Below are 14,204 nucleotides of genomic sequence, written 5' to 3' on the forward strand. Positions count from 1 at the left end.
TATGTAATCGAAGAAGCATTGTTTAAACGTATGATGATATATTGAATATAAGTTTCAAACCATCAGTTTTTATCGTCTGCTAATTTAGATGCTTTCTAACAACAAATAAAAATAGAAGTAAACGTATACGATATAAAATTTTAATATAAAAAAGGTCGAGATTACTTTCACTCGGAAAAAATAAATTATATGAGTTGATCTTTGTATCGTATGACCATTTTTGTTTATTGTACGCATCTACTTCACCTGTAATCGATGTAGGATTTGCATCGATTTCAAATTGTATTACATATACGTTTCCAGGTAATTCATTATGTAATCGTACACGTGCCTCGTAAATACCAGAGCCGCTTAAAGGGGATGTACGATAATTTCGCAAGCAGGTTGGTGTTTGTCGCGTCCAGATTACAGCAACAATCGCCATTGATAAGGTAAATGGAATATAACGCGCACGACTGGCTGCAATTTCCGACGTCGATACCGCGAACTGCACGGATAAAAGGACTATCGACCAAAAAAGAGCGTCCTTTTGTAACTTCACAAGTGCGTTCCCGATAATCCCCGATAATGAACCAGTTAATGAAGCGCGCTTTTAGCAGAGTCAATTCTGCCCCTGACACGTAGCTGTAATGTATGGCATGATTAAATAATCAACGACCCTCGCTCGGAAACTATTCCGTGGAATAAAACGCGCAGCTATTCTATATTGCAAATAAATGTAAATCAAATTATTCTTTTATCCTCTGCAAGGACACAACCTTGAAAGGTGCAATATTATCGCAAAGTAATTTGAGATAAATAAATGCAATAATAAGAAGGTCGAGTTTATTAGGTTCTAGGAAAGCTCATTTTTATGTGAAGTTACTTTTCAATAATATCGTACGCTCCATTCATTTGGAATAGCAAATACCAGCGTTTCCAGCTGTTCCACGAAGTCGATGGAGAGACAAAGGGAAAGAAGAGACTATAGAGAAAAATGACTCTCATTACTCGATATTTTTCCTGGAATGAGTTGCCCTTACTCTATTATTAATTTCCAAAATCGAGTTGTGTTTTCCAGAAGATCGTAATACGCATATCCACTCAAAAAAAAGGGTTACCTTTGCCTACGTACCTGTGGGGATTGAAACGGATGGAAATTTTTATCAACTATTCCAATCACGTGTGCCCTATAAATCCGTGAAATCGGAGCTAAAAAAAAGTATTTTTGATACGATCGTGATTCAGCATTCGTGTTTTCAAACTTTTTCGAATAACTCTTTTTTAATTCTGAGATTAATCGTTTTGAAACCAAGTCATGTTTTCGACCTTAGGAAAAGTGAACATCGCGGGACGAATCATTTCACTTTCCCCATCTTTATCATATTAGGAAAAGTCAAGGTTACAAGCAAACAGAGAAGAACCGAGATTCGTATCGCCTTGCACTTTACTTACAAGATACGTTCAACACCTACGAGTCCACAAAGTTGTGCTAACTTTTGCTTTTCCGTGTCCTTGGATGGCCCTCATCGAGTAACCTTCAACCAGCAATAAGGAAACATTTCTTCCCTAACGGATCACGAATAAAATATGAGAAATAAAAGCTCTACCCTGTTACGAGAGATCGTGTCTTCCACTTCGGTAACCTGTTCATCCAGTGCTCGCGTCGAGATAACCTGCAAATCGCGATGTAAACGCTTGTAATTCCACGTCGTGCAAAATTTCTTAATTACCCACGACGTTTTCCTCGCGTTCCTGTACGTGGTACACGGAATATTTCATCCTTCGAGGTCCTAGACCGTTCTATGTGCCAGTTCGACGGGGCAACATCCATCGGGGGCTGTACGAACGGTCCAAATCGTGTCGAACTTTATTATCCACCTGCAGGATCTAACGATTGTTTCGCTTTACACTGATTAAAGGCAGCGACGGTGCTGTGTCGCGGAAACACAAACGCAACACGAAATCCGTTGTTACCATGGCGCAACGATGTAACTACGAAATGCATGGTGGGCGTAATGAACACAGCAGCGAGCCAACTTTTCCCGTTGTAACATGCAAATCGTGCTGCTCGCCAAAATAGAATAAGGCGAGAGGTTATTCGGACGGCGTTAATAAGTAGCCGAAGTTCGGAGAAATTCGTCAGGCGTATTTATTTTAATTTCGAACTGGAACAAACGGTTCTAAAGTTCATGTCGGACTTTCTGTTTTCCTTTATCGCGACTCGATTGAGCCGACATTTAGAGAAACACGCCTTCCGTTGGATCGATGCTAACGAAATTTGGAAATTGTGCGAAACTGGACGTTTTAATCCCAACTACGTGACCAACGCGATGACACAAATACGGCGAGCGCGCCACGACAACGTTTTGTGTTTATTGTGCTAGCGTTTTGTATTATCGTTCCAGTGGCTCGCGTTAATAGGATTTCGTTTAATCGTTGCGGTTTAAATGAAGTAGGGGGACGAGTGCGAGGGCGACATTTTCCTTCTAAAGGGAACAAGCGCCGGAGATATTGTTCGTTTATCCACATTCTAATTTATACAGGGTGACCCACGGAAATCGATTCGCGGAATAGGGTTGTAATCAGGTAGGTGGAGGCGTGGAGAAGGTGCAAAGGTCATCTTCATTCCTTTTAAATGGAACAGCGAGGCATTAATCTATGCAGCTTTTCGTAAGGTGGTATTATATGGTAGTCGAAAAATCGAAAAAGACCATTCTTGTAGTGTAAAACATCGAGGTACCTTTTTAAACACTTAGAATTTTAGATTACTATTAAGTAGAGGGTGCCTGATGCTATAATATTCCTATAAGGGACTGAAGAACTCTCTGCTTATTTTCTGACCCAATCTTCAATAAATTACGTTCAGTACAGTCAGTATAAGAAGTATTCGTACAGCAACCCATTCAAAACAAATGGTTCCTGTACGAATACGTATTACACTGACTGTATATCTTCTGACAGTTAATTCAAACGGAACAATAAAGTACCACAATCGTTTCATTAAGAACGCCATAATTTAGTTGTGAGAATTTCTCAAAATCTGAGGATTTCCGACTCTCGATCCTGAAAACCAACAAATTCCAAGAATATACAATCGTTAGCCCGACAAGAGATTCATTTCTCATCGATGCTCCATCCCCTAATTCGATTTGCCGCAGAGTTCCGTGAGGACTTCTCGATTGCCTATTCTCGCGACAATCGGCATCCAGCGTCAAAGAGCGGAGTTATCCTGCTGAGATTGTTGTATTAAGGGCGCACAGAGCGCGAAGGAAGCGACGCCATTGAGACTCTTCCGCGGCCGTGCTGTCCGCCGTAATGAAATTAATTTAAACTATCTTCGAGCACAGTCGCCTCGCTCTTAACGTTTATTCTCGCGCTGAGTAGCATGGTAGCTCTTGGTTCCGTCGCGATATTTCAATTTTCCTCTTCAGCCTCGGCGAGGTTTAAATTTTAAACAAAGCCAGGCAAACTGAATTATCGCTAGCACCTAAATTCCACGGGCACATTGTTTGGAGCGTCGCGAGATCGTTGATTATCCCGCGGAACGCGTTTGTCAACGCTCGAGCACGCGATCAGGATTAGCACTGGACCGTGGAAAAACACTTGAGAAATAAACAAAAGACTATGACTTCCCTTGGCGATTCGTGCGACTTTAATCTCGCCCGTCCAGAAACGCGTACGCGAATATACGTACTCAGAACAACGACAAGGTCGTAGGATTTAAGATATACCTCGAGTGAATTTTGTATGAAACGAGGCGAGAAACAAAGATACGTAGATGATAGAATATTCAGCGCATATAATACATAAAAAAACGCGAAGAGGAGGCGAAACAAATGTACCAGTGCCAGAACTTTCAGCGAACTTTGAAGATATAACGATTGTAAACTTGTAGGTCAGTGGAATGATGAATGGGAAAACTACGCACCCTCGTTTATTTTAATTAAATTTCCTCTGGTACTATCAGGGTAGCTCGTACTTAATTTCCAAGGTAGTCTCTTCAGTTTATGAATTTTATATTAATTGAAATGGACAAATTGCAATCAAACGTGTTATTTTTATTTACAGATGGCGATGCGCACGAGACGAGATAAATCTCGATCTTGTCTCGATCTCTATTGGTTAGTAATGAGTTTGAATATTTTTAGAAAAAGCGTCTACCGCTATCCATGCGGTGTAATATTACAGCAAAGTCATATTCTCGATCATTGGTTGAACAAACATTGTTAATAATTAATGTAACTATTATCAGAAATTAATTTTTAGTTATTCCAGCTAATAGATATAACGATATATACAAATTTCTTACGATTACTGTGTTCCATTTCGATTCTATTTACAAAGTGCAAAGTGCAAAGCGCAAAGTGTAATGTGTAAAGTGTTAAAGTGTAAAGTGAGATTAGATTTAGATTAGCAAGAATAAATAATTAGTTTTCAGAAAAACTTATTTGTATAAATTACGTATTAACATTAATATATTTTTATCGCAAAATGGTAGTCAATTTTCACGACAAGTTGTGTATTTAAACTACAGATTCGAAATTGTCGGAAATTCGAGATCGATATGCATGTTTCGAAATTTTTCGAGATCAAGATCGAGATCGTAGAAATCTCGTTTCGTCTCGTCTCGTGCTCATCAATATTTACAGAGAATACTTTAAATCCACCTAATTTCATCGAGTCCAGAAGGCCTCAGCCTTCGATTCTACAAGGGTTAAAAAAGCTCCCTTTTTCTCCCAATCCTTTTCCCTTTTGTTCAGCAGACGAAAGTCGAGTTCCCGAATCGACTGAACGATTTCTCCTGTCGAGCCAGATAGATCGAGATCTTCTCTAATCCAAGAACGTTTTCCCTTCGAAGACGTCTTACAGCCCGTTGGACTCTCTTCGTAGCGCGAATTACCATACATATTGCAGGTAATGGATTCCGATGTACGAGGAATGACGGCGGAAGAACGAATCTTTTGTTGCGCGATCGAATGACTTTCGTTCTTAACGTAATCGAATTTCGGTTTCAATCAAGACGACGTTGTCCACCGTCGAGATATTTGCCATGAAAATGAGCTTCGTAATTAAATTCTATTCGACGCGAACGGGCAATCAATATACAAACTGTATTAATGAACTTCTTCGAAGAATCGATTCGACGCTATTTGACGAGTCGTCGTTCTACTATTTTCCTTACAAATTGCGCGATATCCAGACGAATAAATGTCATTAAAAGCTTTCCGTTTCTTTTAGACGGGTGCACTCTCTCGCTTCATTTTACCTCGAAGTGTGTGGTCTTCCATTGGCGTTGGATTAGGGAGATAATTACAATATGCTTTTGCACTGAATATTTTCATATCGCTGAGGGAGGTCTAATAAAAATTCTTGAAATGCACAACACTTTAACTCGTGGTTGGGTTGTACTAGTATGAAGTCAATCAAAACGAAATAAAACTAGATTAAACGAAGCTAAAAAGAAAAGCAGAAAAGTGACCACATCGGTAGCATCTCCTTTTCCATTCTTTCGAAGTGCTTGGTTTGCCATCTTCTTGACGTCATTTCCCCGTCGTATTTCATCGCGAGCAAAGGATCTTCGTGCTTATCGTCGTCGGATATTGCTTCATTTTATTCTAACGATAAGATACTTTAGTCAGCTTTGAGAAAACTGGAAACACAAAATGTTGGATATTTTTCAGCGACTGGCAGAGGTGCGATACGCCGGCCAGTTTCAATGATATCTGTAGTTGAATTTTTCAATTCATTCCAAATAACAGAGAATTCTCTTCGACCTCGCCTAAACGCATCGCGATCACGGATGCATGGATTTTCGTCAAAGAACGCATCCCCGTCGCTGTATCAACAAAAACATATTTGTTTTCAACCTTCATATTTCAATGGTTCTCGAGTAATCTCCTCGTGTCCTTGGCGCAGGATGTATTATCCTTTGGCTATTGATACAGTTATACCAGAGCTTCCGTTTTTTGAATGTCTATTATCTGAACGGTGTATTATTGCAAGGTTCGATCGAACGATGCAAGTCCTTGTGAAGTGTAGTTGTATAAAATTCAGCATCAAAATTCACACAAATGTTACTACAGTCCTTTTAAAGGAACAGTATACTCAGGGTACTGTAATATCTGAATACAGTAGGTACTGGGACGCTTACATCTCTTTATTAATTAGAAGAATGAGGGGTTACTATATCTCTGTCCTCAACTTCACCATTCAGCAAACTGCCTTCATATAACTGAAGTCCCCCAACTCAAGGCCACAAAATGCGTGAAAGTTTCCGGTAATATAGTCCACGTGCCCATTTTTGTTTTAGCAACGATGCCGTTTTAGAGATGAGAACAACGCCTTAAAGAAATTGCGAGTCTTCGCATCACCTTGAACCTCTGCAAAACCCTAGAACTTCCCTTGTTAGCCGACTATAAAGGACTCTTGTTCCCAGTCGCGCCTTCGGAACCTACGTTGTCTTGGCACGAGAAGAAATAATAATAACACGGCCGCGACATCGGTCCTTTGCATCGCAAATTTCGTGCGTTGTCTCTTGGTGATAAACGAGCGCGAATCCCTTGGATGTTCTCAGACGGAGTCAAATGTCAAGGACGTTCGAGCAGATTTCGAAATGTCGCGAATGTTGGCAAGAAGGTGGTTTGCCAACTCCTGTAACGAGCATCTTATCTCCGGGCCAACACACTCGATATTCCTTAGGGAGCGAGAGACATTCCCCCCGACCTATTTTCAACGCATTCCTGCGCTACCTTTCCAGAAACGGATCCCTCTGACCCGACGACGATCGCTTCCACTTTACTTTCCGATGCAAATACTATTTGCAACTTTTATTCGAAGATTCCAGCGTTTCCCGAGATTGGAGACAAAACTAAGAAACTCTAGTTTCCGATTTTTGAACGCAGGCAAGCGTTAACCGATCCTACGCGAGATTGCATGAATAATGTTGGGTTGTTTCTCGAAGAGAATCTCGTATCGCAATATTCTGTTCTATGGTCCTATTGGAATATGGAGTGCACGAGATAAATGTTGCGAGCTTCTTTACTGCGGATGGAAGAGAATAGGATGGAGTTAAGTTGAATAGTAAGAGAAAATTTACGTGACTTTACATGACCTCACGAGTGAAAGATGCAGTTACAGCTGTTTCAAATAGGATGGTATAGATTGTTTTACATAAATTGATTTCTCTCGTTATCCTGCGTGCAAAGGTGTTGAGATACAATCGATGAATAAAAAAAGATCATAATCAGATCTGCACGAAATTTTTGTAGCTACAGAAATGAAATAAAATCGCCCCAGTTGTGTAACATGCCTTGTCCAATTTCGTCGCGTTATGTATAATTTACGAACGTCTTGGATATTGAAGGTCTGCTCACGACTTGCAAGAGTGTAGAATTCTTAAACGTTTCACGGTACAACTGCCTTCGAACATTACACTCGGATACCTTCGTAGAACACTGATGCGCGTTGCGAGAGGTCGTGAAAATATTTGTTTGAGGATATAAGGGATGGGTCGAAGCGCTCGCTCTGGGATCCTATTCTTACGCGTATAGTCAATAAGAAGGAAAACGTGACTGCGGTACGTATTAAAGAGGAGATGTTACAAAGGAGAATGTTCTACGACTTCAATTTTATGCTCTACTATCGTCATTCAGGATTTTGGTTTCGTACTTAATCCTTTGGCATTCACGTTTATATGGAGCAAACATTAATTATTGTATTCAATGCACGATTGTCTATTTCGTTACGAATGTAATGAGGATACAAATATAAAAATAAAGACATCAATAGAATTTCATTGATTTTACCCTATGATTGTTTAATTTCAAACGAGGCTTTCAATAAAAGTCCCACGAAAATCTATTCACTAGTTTTCGAGGTACTCCGAAACAAAGATCAACATTTCCACCGCTTAATAAGATTAAAGTAAATATATAGTACAGATATGTCGTCTAATTTTATGATTTGTTTGGAGAGCGGACGGATTTTACGTTCCTTCCGGAGCTAGGACGAAAGCTTGCACACTGGAAACCGCAGACCTCAATTGAATAACGTTAATTCTCCGTTAATGTTTTCCGGGCGAAAGGATTTCCTTCGCAGAATTCACCGCTTCGGTGATTAATTTTCAAAGCTGGGAACAACCAGCAAGCGGAGGCTACCTTCGACGAATAAACGTCGCGAAAGTCGATATCGTAGAAATTTCATCTTTTGCTGACACAGAGATTTCACAAAGGAAAGAGATGAACCACTGATTTTTTAAACACAATATTCACCTCGCCTTCGGCGAATTCGTTCCGGATTTATAAATTGATGTACATATTTCACGCTAGTTCGGCGGGGCCACTTACGTTGAACAGCCCTGATCAAGTATAACGATAGTGTTCAACGAAATAAGCGATCACTCCGCTATAGAAATCATTTTGATGCCGGTAAAATTGTATCGCGAGATAGATTCCGACGGAAGACGTATAACTTCCGGTACAATAAAGTCGTTACTTGTCAGAGTTCGACGAGGACATTCAATACCACAGATCCGGAATGAAATGTCGTCTTTAGTCGTCGTTGTAGGGGTAACAGGAAACGTATATCGCAGTTCAAGTGTGTTTGAAGAATGAGATCAGTTGTGTTATTTTATTTCACAATTTTTCCTGTTACGGATGCAGTTGTCACGATTTGATAGATTCCATCTTCTTCTGTCTACTATCGCTTTATTTTTAAATTCATCGCTGTTTCCCAAACGTACACATTTTGTCGTTAGAAGAGTGTCGTTATTAATATTTAAACGCGTGCACGGGAGCATTGTTTCGGAGCGCGACGACTTCCCCCTACTATCGGAAATGTTCGCGTATGTAAATCCAAACATAAACAAGCCCAGCATGTGAATATTCATGCCGTTTCAGAAATTGGTAACGATCCCTGCGTGTCGTAGGGGTCGAGAGGAAGCGAAACGCTACTGGCGTCTTCTGACTGCGGCACACTGTCTTTGAAAAAAAAAAAAAGGAAACACTGCTCGAAATAGTGATGGACGAATACTTCATTTGCCAGAAAGTTTTTATTATTATCCGAACTGATGATTATCCACAAACGCGTCGATAATGGAGACATTCGCGTCGAACGCTTCATCAGAATTCTCTATCTCTGTAGTAAAGGAGGATAAAAAAAAAATCCCTGCAATTCGTTTGCAGCACGTTGCCGTTAAATTAGCTAGAAAAATACGCTCACGAATACTTTATGGCGCTTGGAATGCAAATTTCAGTGTTACGTCGACGGGTTCCGGCTAGTAGAAGAGAATTTTTAATAAAGCAACTTGCCCAGGCGACGCGAAGATAATTTTTTGCCCGCGAAAAAGATTGTTTTCAGCGAAATTTTAATGAAAACTTTTTGACGGACGACGTAACGCCCGGCAGAAATAATCGCCGCGAGATTGAAATGGCTGGGAGCGGAGGGGAAACAAGTTTTGAGGAATTTCTTCATTACGCTGTGTGGAATTAACTCGAGTGTTTAACGAAGAAACGACGATCCATCGAAGACCTGAACGGAGAGGTCCAAGAGTGGTTAGAGCTCTTCGTTGTCTTTTTTTTTTTTTTTAAGTGAAATCGAATGAAACTGTGACTGGAATAACTACTTGTCAGCCTTCCTGTCAGGGAAACGATAAGATGAGTATCGAATTGGATCACGGCGGTAGTGGACACGTTTGCGGACGTGAGCCAAAGGGTAGAATACCATCAGCACTTCTGGTCGTACAGTTTGAAATCGAAGACAGGTGTTTGCCGTAAGCTTATTAAACCTTCCGCCATGTACACATCGGTCAGTGACCCTCGAAAGCTTTGGATCAGCGACAAGCAAACATCTTATCTGGGTAGAAATTTCGAATAAGGAATAAAAGATAAACAAGAGCGGAGTCGCTTCGTGTTTGTTTAATAAATGAAAAAGACACACGAGGTGGAATTATCTTAAACATATATTAATATCTACACGAAACCACAGTGGAGTTGAGTTTAATAGTTTCTAGAGTATTCATTCGTGGAAGTCGTTTCAAAAGATAATAGTTAAAATAGAATATTTCTCGATTGAATTGTGCAAAATGCAATGGCAAGCCCGCGACTGTATGTATTTTATTCGAATCGCGTGAAAGTTTTTTGTAAACATTTGTAAAAGCTGCAAAACCCACCTCACAGAGAGGTTTGCTTCTATTATATTACTACTTCATTGTAAAACATTTATTTCGTGCGAAATTCAATGTTTAAAAATAGTATTCATATTCGCATAATAGCAAGACTCCATTAATGGAAAAGTCTATGTACCGTGTATGTACGTTGAAACATCAATAACCACGATTGATCTAGCGGCCCAATAATATTGCGAGTAAAACGTATAATAGACCAAGCTACGTTGTCTAACGAGTAACGGCCGTTTCCACTGCGATCACGTCACGGCGATATTCTATCGTTCCAGTGCATCTGTGCCATCATTAGTGGCAGGGCAGGTGCGACCACAAATATCGATATCAACATTTGAGTAAAATTTGGTTTCTGAACCACTAAATAAATTGAAATAGTTCAATTCGACGGAATAAATAAATAAGAAAGCGAAACTTTATTTACCATGAATAACTGGACAGAGTTTTCTTGGAATACGAGTTTCGTTCTTCAAACATTTAGTTCTGTGTCTTAATTTTCTGATTATGGTAGCCTGAAATCAAGAAGAAACTACGTGACTAACAACAAAACTTGTTAGTGTGGAAATAAGAGAATTGAAACGATGAAACTGAAATAATTTAGATTCATTTAGGGAGGTTTGCAAATAATTATTAAAAAGAAATGAAACGCGCACCATATGCATGTTCCGCAGTAGCTTATGATCCTACGATAGAGCCATATGGCGCGCTCCGTAGTTATAAGGTTAATATAAAATTACTATTAACTAAGCACTCTAATTGCCGAGATCAAGTCACGTTTCTCCTGTTTCGTAAGAAGAATTTAATTACAGAATGTCATTAATATAATATCGAGCAACCGTTCCAGCGCGAATAAAAATTATTAACAAAGGCACAGTTTCATCTTCACCTAGAAAATTTCCTCATCGGCAATATCATAGTGTCGAGCACACTTTGAAAATAGTGCAAAACATTGAAATCGAATTCAATGATCGTGCGACTTCTCTCTAGCGCCGTCCGATCAATAACGAACTGTGCTACTGCGAGCAGCTTTTAACACGTTGAATACACCAATGAGGTACAAAGAAATCAACTTTTTTGATAGTAAATTGTAATAAGATCTTTAGATATAAAAAGTGTGTGCGTGGAATGTCGCTCGTTACAAGTGTAACTTCATAGGAGCTATTGTCGACTGACAAGAGAAGTGTGGCAATTAAGTGTGGATATTAATCAGATTGCTAGTTTGTTCATACTAGATACTATCCTAAAATACTAATATATCATAAGCTAATATCTCTGAATCTATAAAGCAAAATTTGAAATTTTCTGGAGTGCATCAATCATCAAAGTTTCTTTCCGAGGACTGTGCAAATAGTTTCAGCTGATCCCCGTCCATAAACGTAATAAGAATCTTGTATCTTCTGCCCAATATCGTTGCAGCTTTGCGAGCGTCGCAATAACACTTAATTCTTGGTCTTCGAGGCAAACGGAACCGCGATCGTTCTTGGCATGGGTGCACTCGTAGTTTCAATTTAAGTCTCGTTACTTTCATGTCCCCGTTTCCACTCCCCATCCACGTTTGATTCCGGTATAATTAAATTCGTACTCCATGCTAGGCGTGCTTCAGTCTTGCACGAACAAAGGAAGTACCGCGGGCGCTTTTTATCCTCAAGTTTTCGTCAGCCTTTTCGTGATCCAGCGAAACTCCTTTGCACAAACGGAGTATCTGTTCCTTTTATGAAAACACGCCGCCTATCACTTTTCTCTACGACTCTCGGTCTCGTCTTTGTACGTTATTGCGCCGTACTAGCCGAGTTATCAGTTTTTCACGGTCGTATTTTCATATTTCAGCCGTGCACGCTGCGTGGCATCAATTACACTCGAGATTCTTATCCGTCTCCGTAAAGGTGATTCAATGCCAACCGCAAATATTAATCTACGTCCCAAGGGCGAAAAGTTGATAGTGAAATGCATGTTACCCGGAAGAATCTCAAGCGATTCGAACCAAACAGAATGATTTATGCATTTGTCGTCGTTGCGATTTAAAGCAATGCCTGGATAAAGGGAAACTTAACATTTTTTAATAATTTTACATATTCCTGGGTGCTTTTTCCGATCGTGTATATAAATGTTTTCGCTGGTTCGTTCTCGTTTGGAAATTTTTATTCTATTTATCGCAATACTGAAATATTATGATTCAATAATGCCTGGATAAAGGGAAGCTTAATATTTTTTAATAATTTTACATATTCCTGGGTGCTTTTTCCGATTGTGTGTATAAATGTTTTAGCTGCTTCGTTCTCGTTTGGAAATTTTTATTCTATTTATCGCAATACTGAAATATTATGATTCGATAATGCCAAATAAACATGCTCGTATAAAATCGCATTTCAAAGTCAAATTGCTTTCGACGCTGATCTAGCCTAATGTCGAATCGAAGGGATCGTACAAGAAAACGTTCATTTTTCACCTCCCTTCACTCTATAAGTGGGTCACTCGCGTCTGCATAATATTGCTCGATTCCGTTCGTATAGAAGAAATATTGCATTCCGCATCTTTTTAAACGGGGTCGATCGTAAGCTCGGGAGTTATAAAGGGTGCGAATTCCCCGAATTTCGTGAATTCATTGTTATTTCCCAGATACGTAATGGAGTAGCGTGCACGGTGAATAATGAACGGTGCTTCTTTATCTGTCAGAAATATTTCCTGCGCACAACACGCTATGAAGGATTTGTCACGAAACAAAATGTTATCAATGCGGTTAATTGCCAATATTGCTGATATCGATGGTTGGTAAATTGTCATTTAGCTACTTGGATTAATCAACACCGCCTTTATTTCGAATAAATTACTCGAGACATATTCGTCAATTTGCGATACGTTTTCGCATGCAGCTGACCTATATTTTTCATACGTTCCGAGAGAAAATAACAAAATGTTTTCCCGTGGTCACGTTTCCCAGCTCTCGCTTTTTTCAAACAAATGGAGATAAAAGAGGTAAGTTTGTACCATTGAACTAGATTACTTGTATGTATTCAGCGTGAAAATAACTCCGAGCTATATCCGACCCAGTAACGGTGCGATAACATCCATAACAATTGGATCGGTCAATCGGTAATTAATATATTATTTAAACGTTCCGTTTCGCGGAAATGGAATTTGTGTTCCGACAAAAGAGATATCCCACATTCCTTTGTTCGTGGAAATTTGTTTAATAGAGCGTTGTAAGTGGGCACAAAGCTGAACATGCAAATGCACGAGGCTAATCAAAGCTCGCAGTCGTGGAACTATTCCGTTAGCCAGTTTCAAGGTGGAAAGTAAATAATTCCCTTCGAAAAGTTCCAAACTTGCCAGCAAAGCTAGTAATGCTCGAATATCCGCCATATATTATAAGTTATCGCGTGAAAATTTGCGAAGCCTGATTAAAACTTCTGTTCGTTCCGATATGCTCTGAGCAGCTTTGCTCAGCAAAGACTGCGGGGGAAGCTCCTTTAGGTACCGCGTTTTGCAATAATAATCAGCGTCGCAATAGACCGGATTGAGTAGGTGCGCGAGATGAATGTGTTAAAAATATCTCCGTGCTGCTCCCATCGGTAATATTTCTTGTTTTAATGCAACGTGAACTTCGACGGGACGGTGTTAATTAAGAAAGACGAGAATCATCCTGGGACCAACAGCGAGAATTGTTGTACCAGAGGAGAGCTCGTAGAAATGAAGAAGAAAAAAAGCAATAAATTGACAAAGGTCTTCGTTGTGCAACGGGAAGACAAAGCGTGGGCAACGAGAGCATTAAATTTAAGATATTACGTATACATATATAATATAATATTCAGAGACGAGTTTTGACAAATTTCTTAAGATTAATGAATGTAGAATTTCTAGACAAATTTAAAAAGAAAGAGATAGTGCTCGATTCGTGAAATCGAGTCTTTTTTTGGAGAGTTCCAGGTGTACACGATCTCTTAAGGTAATTGAACTGGGCGATTGGACAGAGGTTCGGAGAAATGGCCAACGAAGGAAACTATTTTAGGAGAAACAACGAGAATCGAGGTTTAGCAGACGAGCAACA

This window comes from Hylaeus volcanicus, chromosome 3, assembly GCF_026283585.1.
Source record: "Hylaeus volcanicus isolate JK05 chromosome 3, UHH_iyHylVolc1.0_haploid, whole genome shotgun sequence".
Lineage (NCBI taxonomy): Eukaryota > Metazoa > Arthropoda > Insecta > Hymenoptera > Colletidae > Hylaeus > Hylaeus volcanicus.